This window comes from Paramisgurnus dabryanus, chromosome 5 (genome assembly GCF_030506205.2).
Source record: "Paramisgurnus dabryanus chromosome 5, PD_genome_1.1, whole genome shotgun sequence".
Lineage (NCBI taxonomy): Eukaryota > Metazoa > Chordata > Actinopteri > Cypriniformes > Cobitidae > Paramisgurnus > Paramisgurnus dabryanus.
Genome location: NC_133341.1, coordinates 36,979,359 through 36,984,097, shown reverse-complemented (window position 1 = coordinate 36,984,097; position 4,739 = coordinate 36,979,359). Strand labels below are relative to the sequence as shown.

The following is a 4,739-nucleotide window of genomic DNA, read 5'->3' as shown; positions in this document are numbered from 1 at the left end:
TATTTTATTACAGTAGTCTATTTTTACAGTAATTTACTGTAATGTCTATATTGACCCATAAATACTATTTATTACTTATTACAGTTAATACAATAATATTATATAAAATAGCTAGATATTTAGGTTTAAATCTATAGTTATTAATATGGTAAAAATGCTATCCTTGACATGACATAATGAATTAAAAGGCAATCCAAGCAATGTTTGTATCAAAATTTTATTTAAAAAACATTTAATCGAAACAAAACATATTTAAAACAAGATTTTAAACAATAATAAACATATAATCAAGTAACATAAAATAAAATCAACAAGTATAAACAAGTTTGGAGACCCCTGCTGTAACATATTTAACTCTGGCAAATAGAACACTCTTCCATAGTTTGAAGTTTTCAGTTTAAAGTCCATCATCGACTAAAAGGTAACATTTCGCTGTGGTAAAAAGAACACTGGCTCATAGTTTTAAATATTCTACTTGAATTTCATTTAACACTAAAAATAAATGCATTAAACTGTGGCAGACAGACCACAGTGGCCTTTACTTTGAAGTCGTCCATTCGAACTCAATCAGGGACTGCATGAAGCTGTTCACATGGGGGTTAATGGCCACAGCTTTTCTCTGCACCAAGTTCCTTGTCTTTTTGCTTGCTCCTTGTCTGGATGTGCACTTTTTCCCATCTTTGGAATTAATTATATCCAGAAACCTGTTAGAAATATCATAAACATTAAGTCAACAAATATAAGATAGAAAAAGATTCTTAAAAAACTAAACTCAGCCTTGAATTTACTCCTATTCTGAAACCTTTTGCTCTTATTCTACTGTTCCACACCTAATTACATTAAAATACAGAAGATTCACTTACAGCTGAACAAACTCTTTCCTCAATGGACAGCATCCACATGGATCATGTCATGATTGAATGTCCTGAACAGAAAGTACAATTGTTACTGATTTGGACACAACTTTTTATTCTGAAAACAAAATCTTTTGTCAATAAAGTCCAGGGACACCTCTGCTAAATAAATACAACTATTAAATTAAATTTCTTATAACCAAAGTCTGAATATTTCTGTTTGTATATTTCTACATGGCAAACTAAGACAATTGTGTACATGTTGTGTATGGTCGTGTTACAGTGTTGTGTGTGGGAATTGTGAATGAGTGTATACATGGGTATTTAAAGAAACTGTAGTGGTAAAGTGCAAACTTACCGAACAATGTGCTTGGTGTGTGTCTGGTGTCACCCGTTGTGCCTCCACATCTGCCTTAACTCCTGAAAAGTGCAATGACACTCATGTAAACTACAAATAAAAAGTGATCAGCACATTCCTGTGTACTTTTACATGTGACGTGAAAGCATTTAATATTGCAGTCAAAAAATACATGACTTGTAACTGTACATCATGTACTTGCCTGGTGCCTTTAAAGATGATCCATCTTACCCAATCCGACTTACAAGCAATGGTAAGACTGTAAAAAAGACAAATGTTACAAAATCTGTTAGCCATAGAAATAAGTAGACATTGTGAAGGAAATGGTAAAAGAAAACTTAGTAACACTTTACTATAAGAGTTTATTCCTTAACATTTGGTAATGCCTTAGCTAATATGAACTAACAATGAACAATATATTTTACAACATTAATAATATTTGATAATGTTCATTGTGCAGAGACAAAGTGATTGATTTAAAAATGTATTAAGTGTTTAAATCTAATATCATGCTATGCTAACAAATAAAACATTACTGTAAGTGTTAAGTTGTAAAACATTATATATATATATATATATATATATATATATATATATATATATATATATATATATATATATATATATATATATATATATTAGTTGTTATATTATATATAAATATCTAAATAAGTCTTTTTTAATTATTATTCTATAACATCTTGTCTACAGAAAATCTCTGAAAATGTCTCGTTTACTGCAGAAAATAGCGATTTATAGTGACAAGGTAAAAGGACTGTCCCTTTAATGTTTTACCCGGACGGCTGCGGTGTAACACTATTTCACGCAAAGTTTTTTAACAAGTTAGTAGCTAGCTGCTCACTTTAAAGATAAACATGATCGCCTAAATCTGAGCAATCCTGGTGATGCCAGTTTCCTACACGATGTTATAATGGACTATTTTACATCCAGAGTTGAAGGATCAGATGACAGAGACGAGAAGACAAAGGTACGTAAATGCGGAGCCCATTCTCTTTTCGTGCATTGATTTGATGCGTTTTGGAAACTTATATACAGCGTGTAATGCATCTGAAGTGGTGGAAACAATATGCCATAAAAATGTATTGGACAACTTACTGGGCGTGTAAAACGCTTAAGAGAAGATATTCTCTGCTTTTGCTGATATAACGTAATATAATAAAAACAACAATAAGCGCGGCAATCCCTTTCGTTCATCTGATATTAAGATGAGCCCAGGTCTGAATTATATTTGGTCGAAGTTAAAGCTGCGATGAGTTCGATGCATGTATCCAGTTAAATATGAGGTTTCTTGTTTTCACTTCTGTGGAGTAACTAGTTCGGTACTATGCTGTGTACGGGGTGTCAAGTCCTATCTGTTTACAACCACGAGTCAGCCTTGCCAAACAGTCGAACTTAATACTTTTCTCTGACGCTAACGTTAACTGAACGGATGAAACGCCGAGATAAACGACCGTTATGCTGGGACCGCAAGACCGCGCTGGCGGGTTGTCTTTGTCCATTTCGTTAAAAATAGTTTCATTGTCACCACACTTTCAACACAATATAAACTCAACAAACCGTCATAATTTAGTTAAAACAACCCTATATTCATTAAAAAAAGGTGTAAAGCGAGTTAAAGCAGCGGTAGACATCTGTGTGTAACGTGAGCTTACTTTCTGAGGGAGATTGAAACTTTGTTGGCGACCGTTTTTCTCTCTCATTGCACGTTTAAAACAATATTGTGACAAACTATTGACAACATTCTTAAACTAAAAATTAAGTTTTCATGAAACAGAAATATTTCAAACTTACCGAACTGACAGAAATCAATCGTCCTCCTTCAGCTGCAGCCAAGAGTTGTGCGCTCCCTCTGTCTGTGTGATTTGACGTTGGCGCACTTTCTCTGATTATTGCAAGTACACCTGGCACATTACAGCAATGGCTACAGCAAGGTTACATCAAGACCAAAATATACTGTAAAATGTTCCCGCTCAAACAAATTTACCCAGAATGCATTATGAACTGCAGTACTGTACTGTAATGTACACATACAGTATAGTACTGTGGATTTTTACAGTACAGTGCTGCTAAATCTACAGCGACATCTAACAGTGTATGGTGTGGTATATAGAAACAGATGAGGTATGTTCGACTTCATGTGACATTGCAAGAATTGACAAGCGCAAGACATAAAGTGTCGACTGCTATTTAAGCTATCTAACATTTAGTTGCATAACATGAATTAATGTTTAATAAACCACATAACCTAACCAGCTTAATATGTATCAGTTTGCTCCCTGTGAAGATACTGACATCATGAAAAAAAACATCTAGCACTGTGTGCAAGGTTGCAGTTAACACCATAAGTAAAATCCCTTGCCTGTTTTTGAAGATTATATTCACTTATACTGCCCAGATAGCCTTATCTAGTGTACAAGAGCATCTCGCCAGAAGGGAAAAACAGTAAATCATGACCTAGGTTCAACTTCTTATTAAAAAAAACCTAGCCTCCAGTTTTTAATTGTGTGGATGCTTCTAGAATTGTGTTTTTGAAGCAAAATGTGTCATAAAAACCAATGCAATCTTTGGTGGATTAAACTTGATACAGTACAATGTGTGCCGGAATTTTTACTATCACAAGGTTAAGCTCAGGGTTAAAATGAAAACGTGTTTATGCAGTTTACTATGCATGCATTTACAGTAAAACAAATACAAACGTACTGTATAATCTATAAAGGTACTTTTTTAATATTTGATATAGAATGCATACATATTGTAAACCATATTTGTTTATGCCAGACAGGTACAATAGTGTTGTTTTTAATGAATGCCAAACGCCAATCCATTATTTTGACCAATTTGATGTTGTTGATCAAAGAGATATATTTAATATAACATCAACATTAAAACTGATGATTTTGCTTGCTGTATAATATAGCTTACTATTGCATTTTTATAAATTGACGATGATTCATTGAAAATTTGTTTTTTATTTTGTGGGATTTATTGCTTTAAGTAATACACAGTCAGCCAAAACAGGTCATTATTTCAGCACATTCGATGACTAAACTATTACATTTGTCATTTGAAGAGTAATTAGTTTATTAAATTACTAATTTGGATGCCTTTTTAAAACTAAATAATCCACAATAGGTAAAATTTGCCCACATGAGAAAAACATACTTTATTTACCAGTGTAAATTGTAATGCACTTTGTTAATGTATACTATTCTATACTAAAGCAAATTCTAGATAAATTGTACTAAGTAGTGTACTTTAATATGTATTATGCAAAACCACTACAGTATCTAGCATTTTTTTTACTACAGTTTACCTTAGTAAATGCGAAAGTATTGTTTGTTCATGTGTTTGGGTTCATAAACTGCGTGTGAGAAATGATTATCGCATGCATGCGCATAGCAAATGCACAAATATTTGTGTTAAAATATTTTTCATCCTCATAGATGCCAATGCACAGTGTTTGTAAAGCCCACCCATCGAGGGAGGCAGTGCGTCGCGAGGGCGCG

The 4,739-nt window shown here is 33.1% G+C and overlaps 1 long non-coding RNA gene across 1 annotated transcript; it reads right to left on the bottom strand.

Annotated features, from left to right (window-relative positions):
* Positions 1–203: 203 nt before the first annotated feature.
* Positions 204–3,326, bottom strand: LOC135732679 (uncharacterized). Its single transcript, XR_010526796.2, has 5 exons — positions 3,025–3,326; positions 1,415–1,471; positions 1,213–1,274; positions 864–925; positions 204–704 (listed from the first exon to the last, which is right to left on the bottom strand). It is a non-coding gene; the product is annotated as an uncharacterized lncRNA (long non-coding RNA).
* Between the last annotated feature and the right edge of the window lie 1,413 nt (positions 3,327–4,739).